We start from the raw sequence: 26,723 nt of genomic DNA on the forward strand, positions 1-26,723 counted from the left end.
AACGAGGGGCAGGATTTGCCAACAGCACCATGTGAAGCAAAGCATTTTCCGTTGGCAATTCTGTTCCTTATGCTCAGACTGCCCTTTTATTTCCAAGGGAAAGAAGAATATTTACTTCCTGGGGAAACATGATTGTCTGATCTTACATCACCGAGCAGTGGAGGCTGATAATTACTCCCTGAACAGAGATGCTCTTTGCAGAGATGCTCTACGCTGATTTATTTTCTTGGTGCCCGAGGCATCAGAGTTTTTCAGTGATATCAGCGCTGGCAACATGTTTATCCTGGAGCTTGTTGGGCTCTGCGTTCATAACTCACAGGTATCAAACCTTCCTGGTGGCTTCCTGACATTTCCAGCCAGCACAGAATCCACCCAGCTTAAAAAATGAGCCCGGCTGCAAACACTTTTGTAACGGTGACAGTAAAGTGCTGCTATTAAACAGCCAGAAGTGCCATTTGTCCTAACCTGGTCCCTTGCTTCGGTCTTCAGGGTATTTCAGAGCGATCCCTTTCCATCATGTCACTTAGGCAGCAAAGGGGAATCTTTTATGAGCTGAGAAAGGGCTGCGGTGGCAGCTGATGTGATTTATGCTTAATAAAGGCCCTTTAGCACCAGGAAGGAGAGGCCCTGCCAAATCTCAGGCGTCTCACAAGCCACTGCTATTGTCCCTGGGTCAGGAGCGCTTTTTAGGTTCCATCTCCATCCCTGTGAACAAAAGGACAGCTGTATGCTTGGCTGGCTCCGGACGTGGCTCTTTGTGTGCGATTAGTGCCCCGCACACATCATTCATAGCTCTTGAATAAAGATGACCTCTCGCAGGACAGAATGGGGGGAAAAAGGCCTCTCTATTCAGCAGCGCTCCGATTAGCATAAAGACAACCAAAGCGTTGCTTGGAAGTCACAGGAAGAGATGGATAAATAAATAAGCAAACTACAGGTTTCCTGTAAATGCTCTATGTTCAAGAGTTGGATCTGGAAACTAAAACACACGTGATGCTCATGATCTCCAATACATGTGCTCCTCGCATCCGAGCCACCCATGTGCAGCTGGGAGCACCGTGTCACACGAGCTGCAGCCCAAAGGAGGGAGAAGTGAAGCATGCAGCATGTCAGAAGGGAACTGATTTTCATCACCTGAATTCCTGAGCTCCTCTCTCAGCGCAATGCTGTGGGGGCTCTCACTGCATCCATGCTGGCTGTGGATTTGCTTTTATGTCTGGGTCCTGTGTGTACACCGGCAGGTCAGGCAGCAAGCTATGTGGGCAGACAATGACATACCAAATTTTTTCACATGCTGGGTTTCTTGGCTGATGAAAGGCAGTTCGGCAGCTTATCACTATGTATGCCGCTGCAATTAGGCGCCTGGGGAGCAAAGTGAAGGCAGCCCTCCTCCTCAGCCCCCTCACCCTCATCCCTCCCCCATGCCATAGGAACAGCCCATCTCCCACCACCCACCTCACCAGCACAATTGCAACCCTTATTTTCAGCACAGAGCTCCACCAAATGTGCTCTGTCTGAGCTGTCAGGGGCATAGCAGTGTGCACAGGGGTGTCCTCCAGACCCAGCTTTCACATCACATTAGTTTTCAGCTGGAGTCCCGCTGTGTCAACAGTAATGGCCCTTAGGAACATGAGTTTCTCTCCTGGAAGGCTTAGCAACGGCAGAGTTATCTTGGGAAGAAAATTAGCTAAAGGCTGCAGACATGGAATGAGATGAATTTTAAAATTAAATTCCAAACCCATATTTAATGTAGTGTTGCTGCCTTCTTTGGTTTTATCAGTGCTCACAGTACCTGCTGTTTTTCTGCCCGTCTCAGCTCCTGAAGCCTCCTGAGACTGTGTTCTGGAGAACTGAAGGCTCCTTGGAGACATAAGAGTGGCCTTACAGTATGTAAAGGGGGCAATAGGAAAGACAGGGACAGACTCTTTAGAAGGGTCTGTTGTGACAGGAAAGGAGGAAATGGTTTCCAACTAAAAGAGGGGAGATTTAGACTGGATATAAGGAAGAGGTTTTTCAGAATAAGGGTAATAAGACACTGGCACAGGTTGCCCAGAGGGGTGGTGGATGCCCCATCCCTGGAGACAGCTAAGGTCAGGCCAAACAGGGCTCTGAGCACCTGATGGAGCTGTGGGTGTCCCTTTCACTGAAAAGGAAGATGGTCTTTAAGGATCTCTTTCAACTCAAACAATTCTATGATTCTATGATGCTGTGATTCATGAAGAAAGCCGAGAGGCCTGATGTCTTGTCTCAGTGGTGTGGCTTGTCACTGGTAATTGGACGTGACCGTGTACATGGATGTGTGCCCACTGGTAAGAACATGCTGTGTTGAACACTTCTGACAGTGTGTGACCATGGAATGCTGCCTGAGTAAAGACATTTGTGTTGTGCATTAGTCCTTGGGCTTCAAGTGACAGAAAAGGAGCCATTGGAAAGTTATTTCCAGGAGAGCCACTAGCATGTTCCTCCCGCTCTTGCATTTATCTGGCCCCCTTTGCTGTACCTCACAGACATCTTCTTTGTTTCCATTTGTTTCTGATGGGAAAAGAAGAACACTCTGAGTTTAATGGAGGGGGCTACATTTAACATTTCCCACTGGTGTTTCACATGTGATAACTAACTGCATAGTTAATAGCCCACTTGGAGGTGCAGCAGATCAATAAATGAGTCCATAAGGGACTGAATTATAATAAAAGTCCATGAATGGGGCTGTAAGAAAGCTCAAGGAGCTCTCTAAAATGAGAAGCAGTAAAACTGAATGAAGAGACTTCTAAGAAGAACAGTTAGTGTGAAAGGATCATCAAAAGTGTTTGTTAAGAATGTTGTTAATAGAGGGGAACTCCTGCCATCCACAGAGGTACTCTGCCTCTCTGCTTCATTATGGAAATGCTTCCCTCAGGCTCCATCTGTCTAGTTTGCTGCGGCAGATGATGCTGACCCAAAGGGAATTCATTACCACACTTCTCCAGTGGCAAGCAAAGCCTGGCTGCAAATCTGACAGCACTGCCTGATGAGTGCTACTCGGGGAGGTCGTGACAGAAGAGGTTGCAGACAGGACTCCACCATCAAAAGGGCCCTCATAGGACAGTTTCTGCCTTCTTCTCATGCAGCTGAGCATCCTGGCAGACAGCAGGAGCTTTGGGAGGGTACTAGATTGCTCATGCATGGTTTTTGCTGGAAGCATGCTCCAACAGGACAGGAATCCCAGCACATGCTTGGATCACTGTTCTGGGTGCAGGCTGGAGGTGAGAGCTGTGTGCAAGGGAGATGTCTCCACTGGAGAAGTCAGGCAAAATGCTGCAGATCTCAAATAAAGGAATATATATATATAAAATTCATGTAATCATAGAATTGAGTTGGGAGAGAACCCCCCTGCAATGAATAGAGACACCTACAGCTCCATCAGGTGCCCAGAGTCCCATCCATCCTGATCTTGTTTGTCTCCAAGGAATATCTGCAAGGGGGTTTAGGCCCAACCTATGGGTAAAGCCGGGGTCCACCTGAACATCAGGTTGTGTGGTACCTCTTAAGTACACAAGTGAGAAAGATAAAATGAATCATCTCATGTCTCCTATGTGTCATAAACCCAGAAGAATAGAGGCAGCGGGGAGCTGCACGTGAAGCTTAGACTTTATGAGGGAGGATTAGCACAGTGCCATGGGTTATTTGGCAAGCCCCATCTCAGGTTTGGCTGAGTTGGGTCAGGCAAGCAGTTAAAATCCATTTCTTGCCAGAAGACTCAGCTGCATAAAAACTGTCAGTAATGTTGCACACCCAGATGAGTCAGACTCGGAGCATCTTAAACCTTATTCCACAATAGAAACGTGATCCTCAACAAGGCCCTCACAACTGTTACAGGAGTGTTTCTGAGGGTACATCATGCTGCAGGTTATCCTGGGTACCCAGTAGCCCACCTTGGCACCAGCCCTCAGCTCTTCAGCTGGGATAACTGGGCCTGAGGAAAGGGGATGCTCAACATTTCAACCTAATAAAAGCACTCTGAGCTACAGGAAGTCTGGGAATGCCTAAACACAGGTTTTTTCCAGCTTGCTGTCCTTCAGCGTTGCCAAACCTGACCTTCAGCCCTTAAGGAGGTTTATCAGCACTTGGGTCCGTGGCCAAGGTCCTCCTTGTGCCTTGGCTGCACTGCAGCAGGCACACTCCCTCCGCAGGAGCAATTTTCACATATTTGTGAAGCTGACTTGCTGGACTTGTGATTTTTTCCATCTTTATTAAACCAGGGAGTGACTTTCCACTGCTCTCGAGAAGAAAGTGGCAGGAGATGTGGTCCTTAGGTGCACACATAGCCACACATGGCTGGAAGGAACACAGCTGCACACAAGGTAATGGGGCACATGGACGGGCAGTGGTGTAGCGATGGAGATTTCAAGCACTGGATTATAAACCTCAAGGCAGCAGGAAGCCCGTGGCTCATTGCCCATCTCCTGCTGGTGCCATGTGGGCACTCTTCACTTGAATTTCTAACCTACTTTGTACTTAAAAAGCTTCACCTGTATGTGGGCTGCAGGCTTTGGTTCACAGCACAAGAAGCTACAAAAGCTCCAGCATAGGTTTGAAGGCTCTCCCATCTGCCTCTGTGGTGCTCACAGACCATCCTGAAGATCTGAAGCTTCTGGATGGAGGGTTTAGGACTGGGTGCTGCACAACTTGTTCCTCTGCCTCCAGCTCAGCAGGAATGGTCTGCAAAGTACCTCAGAAGCCAGCAGGGAGGAGGCAGTCCTTCAAGGGAAAGGAAAAAACACAATGTGTTTTTTCATGCAATTAAAAAATCAACGGATCCCAATTGTTGCTGTAGTAGGGTGAATTCCCACCATGTTTACAAACATTCACAAGCATAGCATGGTAAAACAAATGCCACCAGTCCTCAGGCAAAATGCATCATTCTGTATTTATTATTTTCCCTCATACACAAATATGAGGGAAACTATTTGTCTTTGCAAACTGCTGAGGGAAGGCAGTGGGACAGCCTCTCCAACAGCACATCCCAAGAGTGCATCCCACCCATGTGGGTCACTGCAGTGCCTGGAGCACTGTGTCAGCACAGAGATAACCAAAGTGATCAGGCTGGGACCAGCCTGGTACCCAGAGCGGCAAGATGGCCCCTAAAATGTAATTGTGTACAGGCTACTGTGCTTCTGATGGCTATGTTTGTTCCAGATAAAGCCCAAAGGGTCCTCTTCTTGCAAAGAAACAATAAGTTAGAGTTTTTAACTTCTCTCTTTGCCTTGATAAATATAGATAGCGCCTGCTTATCCTGCCCACAATGTGCCAACCAATTCTGTGGTGTGGGAGCACCCCTTCCAGCAAGGCAGCCTGTCAGGAGCCACCAGCTGCATGCAGAGCAGATAAACACAGTAGTGGCTTCCAGCCAGCCGAGGCATTAGTAAGGGGTTTAGGCCATAGGCAAATGACATAGGAATATAAATGCTCTTACAGCTCAAAGGAATCTGCTGCATTACCTCTGCCACCAGCCCCTGTGCTAGGGAGCTCCTTTCTCCCAGGCGCTCGCCAGGGTAGGATTCACATGAGGATGTGGCTGCGCAGAGCTTTGGGCATCCTCAGGCAGCTCTGCCCGAGGAGGATCAGTTCATGGGGTTACCAGAGCTGGCCCAGGCCAGGGTGCAGTGACTCAGGAGCTCCCTCTCTTCCCAGTGTTTGCACAGACAGAAGCGCTCAACGCTCCCCTTGGCATGTTGCTTACAGGCCGGATGCTCACAGCACACAGCCATTCATCCGAGGAGTGCTGCCAATGCATGCACTGAGCCACATGCAGTAATGAGGGGGCTGGTGTCTGGCCCTCAGCAGATGTGACAAAGCAACAGGAACACATGGCACGTGGAGCTCTGATTTACTTCCCCTTGCAGGAGGTGCACGTGTTGGTGATCAAGGGCACAGCACTCCAAGCTCAATGCACAGCCTTTTCAATCCAAGCCCCTGGGACTAATAAAACATTTGACCTAGTCCCTGCAGGGCCTGCCAGGGACCCACAGCCCTGGATGGGGATTCCTTGCTGTAGGGGTTGGGTCATGTTGGTCAGACACATTGGTTTTTATTTCCTATCCGCAGTGAGCTGTGTCCAACTCCCAGCCCATCTGCTGGCTCTCTGGCAGCCTGGAGCGCCGTGTGCCCAGGTCAGATGGCCAATGGCTTCACCCACGCAGAGGCGCAGCTCTGAGCTGTGCCCTCAGCTGCTGGCTCTGCCTCCCCATCTCCCATGTCACCAGCCTGTGCCACAAGCCAGCCCTGCTTATGGCTTCAGGCCATGAAAAGCATCCCCTGTGCAAACAAACCCGAGCATCATTCGCACGGAGCCTCCACCACGGAAGGATACTGAAATCACAGAACCTGGGCCTGCTTTGTGGCCCTTCCCCAGCTGCAGCCCCAAGAGAGGCGGCCCCGCTCGCTTCAGCCGAATAAAGGAGCGAGAACAACCGGCCCTGATTAAAAGCATTTTTCTAAAGCGCTCTCCGCATGCAAAGATTTGGTTCAAGGAGCATTAAAATCACTGCTGTCAGCTCAGAAACAAGGGGCTGAGGCAAATCTGGGCCGCTGGCATTGTGTGAGGGTTGCCATGGCAATCTCCCAGAAAGGCTGCTTAATAGGCTTTCTTCCCAGGAAACCCAAAACTGCCGCTTGCACTCTGCGGAGCAGCACGGAATATTTTCATGAATAGCATCTCTGTGGAACATTCTGTGGGCTGTTTAGGGCCTCCCTTCAGTCATGGGGTGGCAAATAAGGGGTTGGAAGATCACCTAGCGGTGGCTGGGGACACACAGGGGGACAGGAGGGCTTCCTGCTGCAGACCCTGCCCAAGAACACAGTGTGAGCTGCCTACAAACATGTCCTTTGCACACGAGGAGATGCTTTAGGAAAGAGAGAGGTTGTCCCCAGTCCTGTGACTCTGCACATCCTACCCTCAAGTGCAGCTGAACGAAACGTGCTGCCCTCTCCCTGCTCTTCCCTGCAGCATTTACCGTTGTGAAATAATAATGACATCAGCTGAAATATTCATGGCTGCTAGCTGATGGCGCTCGGCTTTTCTGAAGTGGGAGAATACTGGCGACTTAGGGCTTACCTGAAAAAAAAACACCCAACAACGTCAGTGTTGTGGATTAAGGAAACATTTTATCTTAATGAAAAGAAAAAAGAGACACAGGATTAAAGTATGAGACAAAGGGAAGATACCTCTCAGTTCTGGCAGAGCTTCATTTCGTGGTGTCTGGAAACACATCAATCCCCCAGCCTTCTGTTCCTCCGTGCCTCCTGTAAGCTGCTAACATTACAAGAACTTATTTACTTTCTTGGATACTACATGATTTAATTATTTTGATGCTCTTGAGTGCACGTTAGCAACAGAGTTTGTAATCTACCTTAAAGGACTGACTGTCAGATATGTGCTTGTGAGTGTTATCAAGAAAAGAAGAAGTCACCCCACAGTCTGGCATGTGGCAGGGATGATTCTCCTTTCTCTTGAGCAGTAGTACTTTATGCTTTGGAGCAAGAAGACATGAGTTTCTCTCTGCTGAAGCCAGGAAATTCCACTTTATCTCAGTGTGTAGCTCAGAGCTCACCCACGAGACTTAAAAGGTCATGAGTGAGGCTTAATCTACTGTACTTTTTGCTGTAGCTCTGTTTTGTGTTTCATCTGCAGTCCTAGTACTGCTGCCTCTTGGCGCAGTGATAATTAGAGCTCGGTTTAATATAACCTGTGTGCATTATAAAAGACAGCTGTGCAGCTGGGAGAAAAAAATAAAACCAGAATTACGTTACATCTAACGATGAGAAACCGTACAAAAATGACTTCAGATGAGTCAGTATAGGAAACAATGGATGCGGATCTGAAGGCTTCTCTCCCCACCGAGCCCGCTGCCGTCTGGCAGAGTTCTGCCATTTCCCTGTGTTATGTAAAGAGATTGCTGCCCTCCCTGCATTAGGAGGAGAAGCTGAGCTACTAATTTTTAGTTTCAAAGCCAGGCTCATTATGAAATTGAAATTAGAAGAGTGTGAAGACCTTTGCATCTGTGGTGTTTTTTGTAGGCTGTTCTCAGGGAAGTTTCAAAGACCAATGTCAAAAAGGGAAAAAATGGCCAGTATGCCTTTCGATTTGCCCAGCTAATGCAGACAAGACCGGTGTAGGAAACCCCAGAGAAGCTACAGCAGCCCTTCCTATGTCATTAGTGGACTGTGGTGTGACTCCTCTGTAAAGAATTCATCAAACCATCATTTGGAATGGCTGAGAAGAATGGAAATATGGTATGTGGAAACGAGCAAACCCCCAAGGTCCCACAGCAAACCCATGAAGATGCCTTCTATTTCAGTGCTGAATGTTTTCTTAAGTAGATTATATAACTTAACTAGGTTATGCAATGCTCCAAGTCCAGAAGTTGGACTGTTCTTTAATATTTGAGGTAATAGAAAGAAGGAACAGAGGCAGAGTCACAGCTGCTTTGTTGTACCTTGGTGTGCAGTGGGAAAACTCATCCTGGCTGCTTACTTCAGCTCCTGGTACCTGGCTACAGCACAACACCATTACTTTATCTTTCAGGCCCTTGGGGTAGTTAATACCCCAAAGGCATCAGCTGCCTAATTCTCAGAAGCTACAAAGCACCCATCGTGTTAGTGAGGTGTTGTTCTTTGCTGCCACAAATGGAGAAAAGACTGCAGAGATGATAGAAACTATAAGAACTCTAGACCCACAGAGACCTCAGACAGGTACCTAAATAGAAAGCTGCAGTGAATCCAATCTAAAAAATGCAATTTACATGTGATTAGAATTCACTTGTCTAAAATGCAGTTGTTACAGCACTATTTTTGGCAGGCTTGGGCTCCAACAAACTCTTTCCTTCACACTGTCAGAATTACTCATTTGCATTTCCCATTTTCTCATCTTTGTTTCCCTCCAGCCCTGAATGTCAGAGGATCAGAGGATTATCTGTGTTACCCGGCCATGTGGGTGCCTGAGCACTACAACCTGAGCCTCTAAGAGATCTTGTGTTTGGACAGAAACATGACTGTATTATCTGAATAACCGGGGCTTCCCCATATTCACAAAACCTATTCTTACAGCAGACACGAGAACTTAATCCACTCCTTTTTACTCCCTGAAGATTCAACCAAAGTTTATATAGCGCTGGCTTGGCTGAATGCATTCATAAATTGCCACAAAACCTCCTTTGAAATGGCAGCGAATGCAGTCGGCTGATTACAAAGGATGAGCTCATGCTTTTCCCTGTAACAAGCGCCGCATTGTTAAGGGCTTCAGGGACAGGAGTGGTGAATGGAAGGAATACACAGAGCATCAGGGTCAGGGGATGCAGGGAGGGAACAGGGGCTGAGAGCACTGGGGGTGGCTTCAGTGGTCAGTTGGTTGAAATGGTTAAAAAAATGTGCTGGAGAGAAGGCAAAGTTTTATGCTAAAGCCTTTCAGCTGCCTTCTCTTCTGCAGTTGAGTAGTGCTTACCACCGCACTGAAAAGCCTGGTCTCTCTCCCACTGATGCCAGTAAGGAAATTCTGGCTGCAGGAAGCAGAACAGCGATTTTACAGTCTGCAGTGCTGCTCTGCAGTGCTAACCACAAAGCCTTTCGTTTCACCCTTCAATTACCCTAACTGCAATTCTTCCTGGAGAAGCAATAACGTGCAGCCAACACGCTAATGAACTGTTGGTTGTTACTGGAGTAGAAGGCACTGTAATGCAAAAAAGAAAAAACATATTAGTAATAATAAGAAAATAAATCAAGGGGACTAACAGGAAAGGTTCTTTAAATATTATATTTTGTCTAGAAGTATAATCCTAAAAAAAGGGTCTCCGGTGAAATCCTTCCCAAGTGAAACCTCATGTGGAACAATAGAGGAGACTGCAAGTACAGTTAAATGGCTGAAAAGGTTAAGAAGGGGTTTATGTGAGAAACCTGGAGTCCATTAAATCGGGTTCCTATTCTGAGATCTACTTGGTGGTGGGAGATGAAAACAAAGCCAGAAACAAATTCAGAACAGGCGCCAAGGTATGCCAGTTTGCTACAGAGAACAACTAGTGGAATTAGTATTCTTCGGCAAAGATATAAAGCCAGGTGATGAATATGATGAAAAATGACAAAAACATGGAGTTGCGGTGCTTCTGTTCCTAGAACTCCTGTGTTTTGAAGCAATGCAACAAATATAGCTGGATGATTAATTTTGCAGAAAGAAACAAAGGGTGTAAACCTGAAATGAATCACAGCTCGTGACGTTTATGTCATATCATCGAATTGAAGGAATTTCCTCCCTCCCAGGAACATTCTGAATGACATCTCAGCCAAACAGCATGCTCAGAGTGCCACCTCATGGCTAAGCCTTGCTTTTTGCTCACCCAGTTGCCTTCAAAATGCAGTAGCAATGATCTCATCAATATTTTCCTGAGGAAAAAAAAAACCCCAAAACTCCTGCTTAAATTACGGGTGCTTATTTGCTCAAAAAGGAATCCCTTTGATGCTGTACTCCTACCAGCTATTGCCACTTTGATCAAGTAGACTGGCCTGCACTGGATCTTCCTTTCAGAGGGAATGTTTGAGAGATATCCTGAGGTGCTCAGGGGGACAGGGAGCGCCCCAAGATGGGAGAACACCGTGGCATTGGAGCCTCCCTGGGGTGCTGAGATTTTAGCATAAACCCTCGTTATGCGTTTGCCTTCGTACAGGTGCAATCAGTCGGGGCAGTCAGGCACTTGCTGACCAGTGCTGGAACCCCTGCTCCTTGAACTGTGGCCTGATCCTGGAGGGCAGTGAGGCCCTGGCAGTGCTGCCCAGAGAGCTGTGGGTGCTGGATGGGGCCCTGGGCAGCCTGAGCTGGTGGGGGGCAATCAGCTCATGGTACAAGGTCTGAACTAGGTGGGCTTCAAGGTCCCTTCTAAGCTAAGCCATTCTATGACTGTGACTCTATGATTCTGTGATCTGAGAGGTAACAGGAACACTGGAACCATACGGCTGGGAGAAAGTTTTGGAATTGCTTCATCTGGACTGTGGCCAGAACAGAAAGTTTTCTGACTAAAACCAAGTATCTCAAGGTCCTATAAACAAAAGTCCTAAGCAAAGAGCTCCTGTAGGGACTGCAGTGGGCTGTGGTCCTTTGCTCTTTCCATGAGCTGGAACATCTCTCAGGATAAGCTTTTCTTTCAAGATAAACGCTGAAGAAGAAGAGACCATTTTGGGATGGATCCCATTGTCTGCTGAGAGCTGACGAATTGGCAGCTGAGTCATTCTTTGAGGTGAAGGTCCTTGTACACGTGGCTGAGTTTGGAAACCTCTCCTTGAAATGCCCTGAATGAATGTTATGGGTGAACCTCGCCATTCTCAAACTTTCAATTAAGGCAGGCCTGGGATGTCAGCCACTTCTTCAGTACATTCCCAGCCCAAATGGTTGGGACATTCTGTTTGATGCTGTTTTCATATAGAAGGGCTTCGTTTTACCCTCTGTGTTGGTATCACCAGTACCTGCTAAGACACCACACAGACAGTGGTTTGCCTCTTCAACTAGAGCAGAATATTTCAATCCTAGCAATATTTGCTGCAGAGGCTGTTCAAGCTGCTCAAGTATAAAATATGAGTTGCTGAAATATTGGGTTTTGAATCTGTATATCTCTGGTTCGCAAGAGAAACTGCAGACAGTGCTTATGTACATCAAGCCATGGTTTTATCTTTCCTGAAAGGCATCAAGAAAGAAGCTGACAGTGTTTTTCATAGCTGTATTTAGTCTTTAAAACAGTGTCCCTCATTCCTCTACTAGGGCATGAAGCTGACAAGAAACCAATATCAAGTACAATCTCACTTTCTTTAAGGATCCTCAGGGTAAAACACAGACCTCTTTAGAATCTCATGTTCTTTAAAGAAAAATAGAAGAACCAGCATTATTACAAATAAGCCATACAAATAAGGAAGAGAAATATCCATGCTGACATACATAAGAATAAAATTATTTCACAGTAAAACTGCTGGGACACTGGAGCAGAGACACAGAAAGAGGTGAACTTGCCATCCTTGGAGATACTGAAAACTCAACTGGAAAATGCCCTGAGAAAATCAACCTAATTTCAAGACCAGTCTTTGAGCAGGGGCTTGGACAGGATGGCCTCCAGGGTTCCCTTTTAACAGAAATTACTTTTTGGCTCTGTGATGCAGACAAGGGCTTGTGCCTTTCTTGGGTGGGATAATGTCACCATACTCTGCCTGGCAGACAGTTGATTTAGTATTGCTTCTCTCTCTGTGGGAAGGTTGCACCCACCTGGAGCTGATTCACCCAGCAGCCAGGTCGCACCACATCCAGCAGGATCGCCCTGAGAAGCTCCCTAGCTGAAGCTGACCAACACGAGTGTGTGTCATCCTGCATCTCCATGAACTCCCAGAGAACATTACCTCTAAACAAACACAGTATTTCAAATACAGCCGACAAAACAAAGCCTGGCAGCTGAATAGCACACCCTTTCCTACTGAAAACCCCCATTAAGAGCTGGCAATTTTCTTACTCATCACACTAGCTTGCCCACAAAACCTTTCTCTTGCCTGTACTTCAGAGCAGATCCTCTTTTCATTGGCCCAATACAAAGCTTCATTAATAGCAGCTGCCAGTTCAGGAGGCTGGGCGAAGCTGTAGCTCATTCTGAGCTTCTGTGGACCTTTCTTCTGCCCAAATGGCATCTTGTTCCTATTGCTTTCCTAATCACCATTTGAGCTGAAAAAATATATGAATTTCCCTCTTCAGGTTTTTTTCTACAGGTGAATGTTACATTTTTCAAAGCTGTTTCCATTTTTTTTGTGCATTCAAGGGACAGAAGTCCTACAAGTACAATTAAGGTTGCATAAAGGATCTCTGCTGCATGTTTTGATCATTTTTGATTAGAAAATTCCTGACTCAAAGTCTTTTTCTGCACAGTTTTCACTTTAAATTTGCCTGCTTTTACAGCCCTGCGATGAAGCTGCTGTGCACTGTAAAAAGACTTGTGTCCTTTCACATCTACAAACCTGGAAGCGGGACAAAGGACATTCAGTGATAGGATGAGAGGTAATGTCCTTAAGGGGCACCAGGAGAGGCTCAGGTTGGATATCAGGAAACATTCCTTCTCTGAAAGAGTGGGGATGCAGTGGCACAGCTGCCCAGGGAGGTGGGGGAGTCACCGTCCCTGGAGGTGTTCAAGAACCATGGAGATGTGGCACTGAGGGACGCGGTCAGTGGGCACCTTAACGATTCTGTGATTCTATGAAAAGCAGAGAGACTGATGCAGTGCCTTTGTGAGACTTCTGCATAGCACGAGCTGGATTCTCTGCCACCAACTCATGCAGCAAAGGGAATTAGTTTTCCCTTATTATGTGAATGTGCATCTGCTGGGACTCAAGCTCATAACATCCTGCATCATGAAGAGCTTCCAGCAGTGAAAATGGATGCACTGTGTGCCACACTCAGAGCTTAATTATTACATGGCTACTAAGCAGACCAACTTCCTCAGGTAGGAAAACTCTTCAGGATGCATTTGGACACATCGGCCTCTGGTGATGTGTCATAGTATCGCTGTCGCCATGCTCCCTCATCGAGGTTACTGAAACTTTCAGCAATATAACCATGCTTCCAGACACCTGGTGACCAGCACGGCTGCCAGCTGACACCCAGCTCTTCTTCAAACACCGTGTGGTTTTGGCATGGCCCTGGAGGCAAAGGCAGGAGGAGGCGAGCCTGTTGTGGTGTGTCAGGTATGCTGGAGGCACTTTGGGTCAGCCTCACTGAGCTCATGAGCTGACATGAAAGCAGCTCAGAAAGCAAAGCTGCCAGGCAGAATGCTGTATGACTGACGTCACTCAGCCATCAACACTTGCAAGACGTCACAGGGCCCTCTGCAAGCCACAGCCTGCAGCCCCTCACCTGGCACATGGCAGGGGGAGGCACACGGTTGGAGCCATCAATTACCTTTTTGTTCTTTGCACAGTGTCATTGCTCAGAGCACCTGGAGCAAAAAGACAGGAGGCTGCAGAGAGCACGCACGGAACCAGCAGTTACCCATCAGACCCTGAGAGCCTGATTTTAGCAATTTGATACCAACACAGGGAACCAATGCCGTGTGGATGCCATACGTCCTCCATGGTGAACCACGTCTGTCCCTATTTTTATCACTCTGCTCTGGCCCAGATGCAGCAAACACAACAGCCTGGGACTGCTTTGCTTGTTCTTAGAGTTCTTAGAGCAATATTCATGCAAAAGCACCCGCACCTCACCCACCTCCCAGCTTGTAACCAGCATCTGCTGAGAATATGGGCAGCTTTCCAGGCTCCTGTAATACAGCAGGGATGTGGTGGGGGAGCAGGGACTCCCAGGGACTGTGAATATTCCAACTGAAGTGCCATGGTTGGCAGAGATAACGCTGCCTGAGTTCATAGGAGATAAAGCAGTTAGGAATGAATTAATGCAGAGACAAAACACTCTCTGAGGACCTTTGGAGAAACAGTGAGGAAGTTATGTATTGAGGAACAAGAAAACACAGGGGTTTTGCAAGGGGATTTTGCAAGGAGAGGCTGCAGAGGAGGCACTGGTGCCATGTGCTCTAGGACAGGCACTCTGCCACGTTTCTCACACAACACAGACCCTGCACAGCTCACAGTGAGCAGGATTGCTTAGGTTGGACATCAGGAAAAAGACTGGCCCAGAGAGCAATGGGAATGGAACAGGCTGCCCAGGGCACTGGGCACAGCCATGAGCTGTCAGAGTTCAAGGAGCATTTGGACACTGCTCTCAGACATAGGGTTTGGATTTGGAGTCAGGATAGAGTTGATTATCCTTGTGGGTCCCTTCAAATCAGGATATCCTATGATTCTCTGAATCTATGATAAACATGGGCGTGCTGATGAGGGGAGTACTTTGCAGGACAAAGCTGGCATGAGGACAAGTAGCACTATATTGTCAACAATCTTAGAGCAGGAAACTGTGAGATGCAGCTAGAAAGGAACAGTGAGAGCCCTTCAAGACAAAACTTGCTGTGTTTGTGCAGGAGATTTGCAGGAAGTGCTCAGCAGCTCACACTCTTCCAAGAGAAATACTGCCCAGTGTCCACCCCAGTCCCACAGGGCACAAACTGCAGTGGTTCTGGGGCTGTTTGCTGGTGATAGAGTGGCAGAGGAGCTGGCTGCATGCCCTGGGTGTGCCTTGGGTGTTTCCAGGGCGTACTGAACAGCTGGAGAGTGCGGAGTCACATTCGTGTTCTGCGCCCACTGCAAAATGAGGTGGAAAAAGAGCCTTGGGAGCACTGCAGGAAGGCAAAACCCTGCATCAGCAACCTGCACTTCCCCAGAGCACATCCAGCAGAAGTGCTGGATGACATTTTTAGCTGAGACTTCCTGTCCTTAGTGCATACGTTTGCACGTAAATGGCTTTGCTGGCTGAAGTAACAGACTTCTCATTTCTGCAGCCAGAAACAGCTTAGAAAAAAAAAAAAAAATTGAGTAAGCAGTAGTCTTGTGATAATTTCTGAAATGAGTGTTTGTGAAAGGGTTCTAAAAATTGCCTTAAGTACCAGGAGTTGTATTGAGTTGTTTTTAAGAAGTCTACTCAGAAATATGCAGGCACATTCTTCTACTTCCAGTCTCATTTCTGCAAAATCACCCTCCTTTTTTAGCCAGGCAGTAAACGAGCCCAGCTGTTGTGTCCTGTCCAAAGGGCTTAGCAGGCACTGCACGGGCTCACGTCAGGAATTCAGCAGCAGCCAGCTATACTGCACAGAGTGAGGAATCATAGAATCATTAAGGTTGGAAAACGCCTCTAAGATCACCCAGTCCAACCCCAACTCACTCCACCATGCCCACTGACCATTTTCTTCAGTACCACATCTCCACTTTCCTTGAATATCTCCAGGGACAGTGACTCTGCCACCTCCCTGGGCAGTCTGTACCACCGCATCACACTCTTGCTAAGAAATTTTCTGTAATATCCAAACTGAACATTCTCTGGCACAACTTAAGGCCATTGCCTCTCATCCTATTGCTGTTACCTGGGAGAAGAGATCAACCTCCCCCTCCCAGCCCCACTACAACCAACATGTTGCAGAGAGAAAGGGCTGCAGATTTGGCAAGGTGGCATCCTTTTGAAGATCCAGCAAAAGCATCACAAGATAAGAGCCAGAGCATAGTTCTCTAACTAAATCACTGACCTGAACAAGCTCCCTTCAAGCTTGCAGACTGTAATCCCTCTGACTTCTATCTCTAAAAGCAGCACTACTAAAATGCCATTAAACTACCTTCTCTTTTCACCTGCTTTATCACATTTATCTTGTGAACAGGTGAAGTCCATGAAGAAGTAACATCCCTGCTGCTTTCAATTACAAAAGTGAAAGGTCAGGTTGGCTATAAAAGCTTTCCTGAAAGCTGAGGGGCTGTGATTCTAATCTTGTGTCCTATGACAATGCAGCAATCATTTGGTACTGCAGCTTATTTTGGGAAGTGTGTTCTGGTTATATATATAGAAAACAGCAGAGTAGGTGATGTCTGATTCCTTTCAAGGCTCTTGTGTGACTTAGAGGACCAGCTATCAGACTGGGCTCAACTGTAGGGAGAAGTCAATAGAATCTATGAAAGAAAAAGAGAAGAAATTGAATTCCTCACTATCTACGAGGCAGCAATTGCATATGGAGGAGACAGAGCTCGAGGGAATGGTGCAGTGTGTGGAAATAGAAACCTGAGGCTATCCCTTCCCCTGCCTTCCCAAAAGAAACCTGCTTCCATCCCACTGCAGAAACACCACAGCGAGGGGAACACATGGATCTGTGCTTCAGAGCAGAAACATCCTGGTGATGTGGAGTCACAGCAGGCATCAAATCAGAAAGGAAATCAAGGAGCAGCATAGGGCACTGCCAGGTGTTGCCAGAGGTGGCTTTTCCACCCACATGGATGAGGAGAGATGAGATGATCTCCAGCAATCTGCTGCTTTGAAGGAAAGCGCAGTTCTACATGCAGACAAAATGCTTCCAGTACTCAGCTGCTAAACCATGGCTGGAAAGATCCCAGTGTCTACTGCAAGGAAACAAAATGTTTAACCCCTTGGCATGAGGAGGAGAGTAGCTGTTGTGCTGCTTTCTCTGTGAGCTGCACAGAGGGCTGGGCTTGCCTTGAGCTCATGCATTAGCTGATTTCTCCAGGTGGGCTGTGGCCTTACGTCCCCATGGGTCTCTGGTGTCACCAGGCAAACTCCTCACTGTGCTGGGTGTTGGACCAAAGCTGAAGTACCATTACTGACTCAGAAACCAGCAATGCAAGGGGCAGATGTAATAAGAAGGTCTTTCTGAGCCTATAGTAATGATGACCACGCACATCTACCTCACTTAGAAATATTATCACTTTCCAAGCTAGAGAATAAAGCAGAAATAGGGTACATAGAAGAAGTTTCACCTTAAAGCAAGACTGACAATCACTAATGTAGGTGATTGCGTGTCTACCTTAATCCAAACTGTGGAAAAATTGTTCATTGCTGAGGACCCACAAAAGCCTATAAGGTTCCAAAGAGTGCTCTTTATTACAAGAAAAACTGGCATGCCAGAAGGCACTCCTATTTTCAGCAGCTGAACTTGTAAAACTGAGGAAGGGTGTGGGAATCAGAAGGCTCAGCAAGATAAAAAGAACCAAGATTTCCTTAGGTTTTTGTTGAATATGGAGATATTTTTAAGTGCCTGTCAGTGGTCTCTGACAAAATGCTTGGGGACTCTATGAATATCTGTCTTCCTTTGGAGGATTCAGATTGAGGAGCTAAAATATACCTCTTTCAGAAGCGAGCTCCCCTCCATTTGCCAAGGCCAGTAGTTCTGGAAGTCAAATAAGTTTCCATACAAGTAATTTCTGCCCAATGAACTATCTAAAGAGCACAGAACCACTCAGGAATTGGAAAAGATCTGGGGGTCACAGGTTTCTTAAGGGACCACATAAGCTACTGGCACTCCAGACTGCTTGTACAACCAGCAACCTCCATTCATGTGGTGGGACAGAGGCATGGCTAAAGCTGTAGTCGTCCTCTAAGTGGGTTTGCTGATGTTGGAACAGTCTTGGCCAGCAAACTGTGGACAGTGGCAACTAACCACACAAGTGGAGGCAGAAGCCAGCAGTGTGGATCTTGTGCTTATGTGTGAGACCAGACAGGTCCAGGCTCATGCAGAATCATGCACCAAACATGAATCGACTGTGTGATGTTCTTGCAAGAAAGGTATTCTTGGCTGCATTTATAGGAACATATTAGCTAAAGCATGAGAGGTAATTATACAATGCTACTAATTGCTGATGACTCCTCAGCTGTGCTCCTATGTCGATGAATAGTTGTCCAAGGAACAGGCCCATGATGAGTATCTACAGGAAAGCCACATAAGCAGGAGAAACGTGATGCTATTCTGTGATGGAAAACTAGAGGTGTTTGGTTGCTTAATCTATAAGAGGAAATGCCAAAAATGAGAAATGGGGAAACGGCTATTTTCTGTGCATAATAAGAGACAACTTACATCTGTTTTATTACTTCATTAATTCTTATCACTCTTTGGACTGAAACTATAGGAACATCTTTATCTTCTTTTTGGCCATACCATATCGATAGCACAGATATATATTAATAGAAATACTCCAGAAAGTTCTCAGCGAGGCAGTGCCAAAACTGAAAGCAATTCTGCAGTGATGACGCAAAATTCCATGTAAAGTTCTGAGCCGATTCAGCGAGCTTGGATCGGTTGGGCTCAGTAGTAAAAATCCTATAATTGCTAGTCTTCAGCCATACAGCATCATCCTATATAACATCATCCCATAGCTGGCTAGTGAGAATGCACTTGCATCACAAACTGGTGAATGTTCTGGTGTGTGATTGTCATGAAACATACCTGACCTTGGAAACTGCACAGTCACTGTCTGTCCAGACCTGTTCCATGACACCAGGCCCTTCAGTGAAGCTGACTTTGCTGAATAGTCCTCTGAATTTCTATAAATGCAGCCTTATGACATGAGATCAAGAACAGATTTTCCATGATTTATACTTCTGTTGACTCTATCCCTGATTAATTTCTATTACCAACTTCTTAATGATGCTCTAACTGCTTAACAAAACCTGTCTAAAGCATTTTCATTTTTAGGCCTATCTCTTGTAATTATTGGACTCACTGACCCAAGCCCTGATTCCATCCCATTGGCTGAATTCCCAGCTTTACCTTATCACCAGACCTGTCTGGCAATCGTGACTCTTGGCTGGATTTGGGCATGATCACCAGACCTGCCCTGCTGTCATGTCAGATCTCAAGTTCCATCCCATTCTCCTTCTTGTACCTCTGATTTCCATCAGCTGAGCATACCAGTATTTTTAAGTTGTCGTTAACTAGTCTTCGACTCCCATGTTTTCCTGTCTGTTATGTCTTCCTAATGTCTCTTCCTGTATCATGTATGAACCTCAAAAAGTCCTTTTATGTATCTTGTATCTTCAAGTTTCTCCACAATTACCAGAGACTTCATCTCATTGATCCATGACACAGGAGTTCATGTGGAGTGCATGTCTATTTTGGGGTCTCCAATCCTGACCAATTGAGTACATTTGATCTTTTTTGGAGACCACGATTAATAAATCCATCCTGAACCCAAGCTGAATTCAGCCATTAGTGCAGTTGTGAAAACACTGTGCATAAAAGGATTAGTAGCTTGGGAATCAACTTGTGCCTAGGAAGAACAAGATGAACTGGAAACAAAACTGAGGATGCTTGACGCAAAACTGAATTAAAGGGTTATGACAAAAGAAGGAGACATAATATGTCAGTAGCACAATGGCTTTGTAGAAATGAGATGATAAATTGGCTTGTGCTTTGGAAACAGGAGTGCTGAGAAATGTTTCAAAACACTGAATTGAAATGAGGCTGTTCTGATGCTTTCTGAAGCTTTTGATAATCTTTTTTTGAAGAATATTTGCCCTCATTGCTGTAAACTTATTCAAACTTTGCAAGGAGACATCTTACAACTCATGTATTACAGACTCCCAAGGATCACCAGCATACTTTTTAGAGCTCCTGAAGCTCCTGAAAGGTAACTGTTGTCAGTAGATTTTAATTTGCCGTATCTACTTTTTGAGTTTATAATTTGAAGAAGGTTGGAAACCACAAAGCATACATGATATGCGTGTTCCTTTGGGAATTTATGTTCAATAAGATGTTTTGTAGGCAATTTAGGATTCCTAATAAATCAGATTTGAAAGCACATATATATATATACATATATTCTGTCAACGTAAGTGGTCTCTCTACAATAAGGTCATACTTCATAAGCAGGTTTCTGTTTTAAAGGATGATTTCAAGTCTCGTAGTCACGAATTGGGTTAGACTGTCCCTGGAGAGGCTTTTAATCTAGCTTGGACACTACCGGACTTGCCAAAATTAACTCATGCTTCCAGACAAGTGAAATGATCAGTGATAGCTTCTGATCTAAAAATCCATCAGTACACCTCTATGTTGTTTAATCAAACAGTAGTGCTGCTTCTGATGTAAACAAACTTAGCAGAGGCTACAAATATTTATTCACCTTTTCTGCAGGTCACTCAGAGTTATGGTTTGCTAGAATATCTGAATGCCAAAGTTGGCAGGGCATAAAAGCAATGGCATAAAGAAAATACCAAAAAAACATGGTCAGTTTTTTCTGTAATTGCACTGCTATGGATGTGCTACTCTTTTTTTTTTTTTTTTTTTCAGACTTCATTTGAAACAATGCATTAACCAATGGACCTGCTGAAAGACATTGACTTTGTGTTGGAAGAGTTTGACTAGATACACTGAAAACTGATAACCTCCTGATAAACTGAAAAGGACTATTTCAGATTTGCTTTGGATTGACAGAGTAGAGATTTTCAATAGAGCTGGGCCTGTCTGGGTGAATCTGCTCCTTCGCCAAACAAAACAGAAGCTGAAAGGCAGTTCAACCACAGCCTATAACCAAATTCCAGACTACACACCAGGGGAGAAGAGAAGCTTCTCATGAATATGTTTATACTCAAAATTAGAAGGTTACTTAATCCCCATGGCATGATGGTTTGGAGCAACTCTTTACTAGAAGACTGAGGAAACACCATTTTCAGATGAGGCTTGATTAGCTGCAAGGCCTGTCTGTGGTTGCAAGAGAGCAAATGATGGGCTGCATGGGCCTGTCAGTGGGCCCCCTTCAAAACACTGCCTTACTTGTCATGGTGGGAACCCTTGGATGCTGATTGTTCTGGAAAACTCAATTTCCACTAGGTTTCTGAAAGTGACCCAAGGCTGCTCATTAAGATCAATGCAAGGCTGAGCTTTTCAAACCTCCTTTCCCACTGGTATTAACATGAGGCACCTGGAAGGAAAGAAATAGACTATGGGTGATAGATAACTGGCTACAGATTGGTCTGAATAAAACAATTTTATGAAGACTTGTCATTAGAAAAGATCAATATAAAAATAACACTAGTGATATCTCACTCAGACTTGCTACCAGTCATTATACTATCCCTTCCAATTAAGAGTTTATTGCAGGAGACGCTCCATCTCATACACTGTCTTCTGCCACTTACACTGACTCCAAGTGCATGCTAAGGGTTGCCATTGCCAGAAATTTCACAGGGAGTGACAGTGATGATGGCATCTGTAGGGATGGGTGGCACCATCTTGCCCAAGGCTAAGGCCCATCAGCGAGTGGTTGGACTGTACCCTGGAGGAGCATGTAGGGTGACTGTGGAAAACAAGGATGAGCTGCAGGGTGTAGGCTAGGTCTAATTGCAAGAAGGTGAAAGGGAACAGGATGGGATTTTATTCTGCTTTCTTTTCTTGTGTCATAAAACTAAAAGATGTTGGAGATGTTGGGCAAACCACTGCCTGACAACTTCATTAAAATTCTGTTTTGTTTTCCTTCAGTATTTTGTCTCTCTCTGCCCCCTTTTTACAATTTAACTTGGCTTATAAACATCTTGGTTGTCATGCTCACAGGCTTGTTTTTGAGTATTCACAAGCTGATACAGTTTGGGAACTAAAGAAAACAGGATCATGAAGGACGCTGAACTGCAGCAGTGTGTTTCTCTCTCATAAGATGCTTCTGGTTACCTTCCTGAAATACAGGTTTCACAAGGAACTCCTCTGGCGCAGAAGTTTGTCTGGCAAAACTAATTGATGTGAAATGGTCCAATTAGGAAACACGCTGCACTTTTCCACTTCTGATGGGGAACTCTGCTATGATTTATGTCCTGTAGGAAGAGTTTACAGACTTGGAATGCGTCTTCCTTATTTTTGCACTGATAAGCAATATGACTTGTTTGTGTTTGGCAGTCCCCAGGACCAAATGCTGGCAAATAGAAAGGGTAAGAATTGTTCAACCAAGAGTACATCTGCCCTAGCTTCTTCAGCTAATGACCAGCCTATGTGTGCATGCCTACTAATAAAACTGAAAGGATTGTGTTCATTATCATTTCATGTAGCAAAACTGAATGGCATCCACACCAAACAACTGGTACATACCCCATCACAGCTCAGACTGACCTAAAACAAAATGCCTGCCATTTTCAGGGACCATCCTCCTCAGAACCATCTTTCTCAATGAAAGGTCACAAATTATAGGAGAGCAGGCAGAGAGCTCACTCATAGAACTAGCTCTGAGCGTCTGATGTGCCTAGCAGGTTCCTCTAGCAGGAAGATTTTCCAGGATCCTAACGCTTAAATGTCTCCTGCTGGCAGCCAGCTTGAGCCCCCAGGCCTTCTATTCATGAGCTCAGTAATAAAGCACTTTTACTACTTCAGGTTCATAGCTAAGCGTTTTCCAAAGCAGAGGGTACACCCATATGGAAATTAAATACTGAGAAGTCAGAGTTTTTCCAGCTAAAACATTTCAGGTGCTTAAATTTGCCTGTCCCAAACATAAAAAATCCCCAGCAAGGCAAATGCTCTCACGAGTAAATAGCTGATCAAGACAAACAGGTCAGCAGATAGCTCAGTGACTCTGAGGGCCACTGCCCACTGCTTTACTGGACTTTGAACAGCATTTCCTATGGCATATTGTTAAAAGGAAAAGCAAGATAGAGTGATCTTGTCACATACAGGAAAATTCTGTTTATAAACCTTATTCTTACCTCATGTTTTCTGCACGTGAACTTCACCGATTTGGTACAGTACATCTACACGGCCACTTGATTTTTTTTATTGCATGAATTGTTACTGTGCAACATGAAAAAGCATCTGAAAGCAACTGATTTGTTTTCCATACATGATTCATTTGCATTGCCTTCATCATAATCCATTACTAAGGCAGCAGAGTAGGAGTTGATAGTGCCATCTTCTCTCTTTCCCCTGCAGAGATTTAACTATGTAAAAGATTGATCTAATGGCTTAGTGCTACAGAAATACTTAAAAAATATTCCCTAAGCCCTCGCCCTGTGATCCACCCATTCATTTTGTGGTTGCTCTGAGTCATGTTAGGCTATTCTACAATCCAGTTTGTCTCATTGAAGCCACTATATTCTTTCTTCCTCATTTTTGCTTTTTTTCCCCCCCCTCCTGTTTTATTGCATTAAATCAGCTCACAGGAGTTGGCCATGCAGCAGAATCAGCACACACAGCCAGCAGCTCTCTGAGCAGAAATATCAGCACTGATTTCCAGCAGCAGTGAGCTGGTAACTTAGCTCACCGCATCTCAGGAAAACATACTGAGCTATCAGATCATGTGAACATGCCTCATCTATACTGTTTAGAATCTAATTAGCTTAACTCCTACTGGAGGTTCTTTTGGACATGAAGAGACTTCATATGGTTGTTTTTGCTTGCTCACCTCTTAAGAAAGCACCCCTCAACAGAAAGGTGGCAACACCTGTAACTATTGCAAGCATTTTTACAGAGAGCATTGAAGCAAAGCCCAGGAGTGTGCAGCTGTCACTGAAGGAATAACACAAGCACCAGCCGATGTAATTACTGTAATGCAAGGCTGGATGCGAAGAAAAAACAAACACCAGATTTAGCAATTAGAGGTAGGGGTGGTTTCCACACAAAGAACTTTATTTTCCTAAATACAGCAGTGAAAAAACAAACTTTTAGAAGAAGAAAAAAAGAAAAAAAAAGAGAGAGGATTTTATGTCTATATGTTTAATCACTTTTTCTAAGACAAAAATCATTTACATTCTGATAACTCACACTCGTAAATAAATAAAGGCAGCAGGGCATAACATTCAAATGAGTACCCTGTAAAATTAGCAATGTATTTTTATTAATCAGGAATATAACACTGCAGTATTTAACCTTGAATTTGTATATACACAAATGCCACACCTTACACAGCAGTAAATCAGGACATACACCATAGGAGCATGTACAATAATTTATGTTAACAAAAGCCTCCTCCAAACTGGTAACAGAGCAAAAACCCTCTGAGAGGTGAGTAACAAAAATAAAGACTGACATAACCAAACAAAACCAATTCAAAGGGAAATACAGTTAACAAGTAGAAATTATGAAGTATCATTACCTCCCCAAAATATCCAGCAACCTGTTTAGCTCTAAGGTAGGTTACAAAGAACACAGAAAAGTTACTTTACTTCGGTAGAACACTAAAATGCAAGCTTTTGCAACTTGGTCCATTTACATTTTGCTAATTATTTAGCCTGCCATATTGAGAAGTTGTGTGTTCCTCAATGTTTGGATATAGAAAGGAATCATTACATTCTTCAGAACAAAAGCAAGACTTTGAGAAATCTCTGCTTTTTCCTTTTCTTTTTTGGTTAAGCATATTTAGTTTTCATTCATGCAAAAATTGAACTGATCCCATTCCAGATGAGGAGTTTACCATAAAATTTAAATAATCGATTAGATTACAGAACAATGGGAAAAAGCTTAATCCACACGGTATCGTGCTACCAAATCCTAGTCAGTTAATGAAAATGGCACTAACCTTACACATTTGCCTCACTAGAGATGCAGGCTTGACTTTTCAATTCAGAGAAGCTGAAAGATAAGCAGAGTTAAAATAGATCTGAAAACTATACTTACTCATTTTTTGCCTAAGTTCAAACACTTATAAAGCTACACATGGCCTCCAAAGAACACCACCATTAAATTGTTAAACAACCTACAAGAAACCACTGCAGACCTGACAGCAATACAAAAGAAAAATGCATACTATTACCACACTGTTACATTCTTACATTTCCTAAAAATTTAAGCATAAACCAGAGATTGAAGTTCAAACACAGAGAAATCTTGAAATGAGTAAAATAATTCAGGTGTCAAACATCACTATTCCGTGTCAGCCATAAAATCTATGAATACAGATTGGAATTTTACCCAGAAGAAATGGTTTTATTTATTTATGTATTTATTTTTAGGTAAGGGCAGATACATTCAACCAGGTTCTATCTCTGAAGAGCCAGGGAGAACCCTGCAGCAAATGTTCTGTCATTGCCAAACTGTACCTTAGGTACCTAACTGAAAAAACAGATTGGTTTTGGCAAGTAAAATGCAGAGAAATCACATGCATGCTCACAAAACAAGATATACTCACACTCTGAAGTGACACAGGCTTTCAGCAGCATCTGAAAGCATGTTGCAGAGGAAGAGTACTCCCTCCTCCTTGTCCCCGATCTCCGTATTTACTTTAAAATAAATAAATTCATTTTTAAATAGAATATATTTTTCCAAACTTTGATGCTTGTTGTCAGGACGCCATACAGCAGTTCTCACCTATTGTATTACATTAACTTGAGATACAGTGGAATTATATATGCATAATAAATCCAGTTTGCATCAAGATGCCAGTAAACAGTTTCTGTATCCACACATAATGGTGCATGTTTGTGGTGTCCTAAAGGCACTTGTCTCTCACAGACAGCACTGTCTTATTTAATAGGTTAAAAATATATCTAAAAATACTTTAACATCAGAAATGGTCTTTACTCCTTAAAGAGGTGCAAAACATCACCTATGGAACTTTGATTCATTAATTCAACATGAAAGAGCGAAGTGCAAAGTTTCTGTAATTAAATATATCTCTCTGTATTCATTCATTTTAATGCCATGCTCAAAAAAAAAAAAAAAAAAAAGCTAAAAACCATGCTATAGTAGAAATGTGATAGGTGCTAGCAGCCACAAATGAAAGGTAGTGCATAAAGTAGAACAGTCGAGCTTACTTACAAAGCTTATTTATAATTAAGCAGTGAGTTACAAGGAGAGATGTATGGCAAAAGTCTTTTCCAAGACGTGCCTAAAGCCACACCTGACCAGTATGAAAGATCTATATATGTATATATATCACACAAACGTACATCATTAGGGATGCCTTTATATCTAGCTATCTAGTTTTACAAAAATAATTCCAAAATGCTCATCTGCTTCAGCATAACTTCTGTTTTCATCCAATAGGAAAAGTCAAAACCAGACAGAACAGCAGAATTTTAGAAAGACACCTAAGTAGCATTAATAAAGTTCATTGCAGTTTTCAGGTGCTAATGGATGGCAGTGTGAAATCCTCAAAACCCAACTCATCTGGCCAGTACGTATCTACAGATTGTCCTCTTCAAGTTTCAGCTTCTTAAAGCAAACATTATCAGTTTCCACCAGCAGCAGAACTGTTCTTGCAAATCATAGGTCACAGATACCATTAAAAAAGTGGCTTTGCCTATGTAAATTTGAAGCTGGCATTATACTTCTGCTAAGTAGGAAATCTAAAGAGATCTAAACAACCAGAAAGTGTGATGGATGGAA

At 44.4% G+C, this 26,723-nt stretch overlaps 1 protein-coding gene across 1 annotated transcript in view; it reads left to right on the forward strand.

Annotated features, from left to right (window-relative positions):
• TRMT61A (tRNA methyltransferase 61A) overlaps window positions 1-26,070 on the forward strand; it is a 75,299-nt gene extending 49,229 nt beyond the window's left edge. The window contains exon 9 of the transcript XR_008209287.1: window positions 20,715-26,070. The gene's annotated coding sequence lies outside the window, so the exon portion shown is untranslated. The remainder of the gene's footprint in view (window positions 1-20,714) is intronic.
• Window positions 26,071-26,723: the final 653 nt, after the last annotated feature.

Source organism: Tympanuchus pallidicinctus, unplaced genomic scaffold (assembly GCF_026119805.1).
Source record: "Tympanuchus pallidicinctus isolate F22 unplaced genomic scaffold, pur_lepc_1.0 scaffold3, whole genome shotgun sequence".
Classification (NCBI taxonomy): domain Eukaryota; kingdom Metazoa; phylum Chordata; class Aves; order Galliformes; family Phasianidae; genus Tympanuchus; species Tympanuchus pallidicinctus.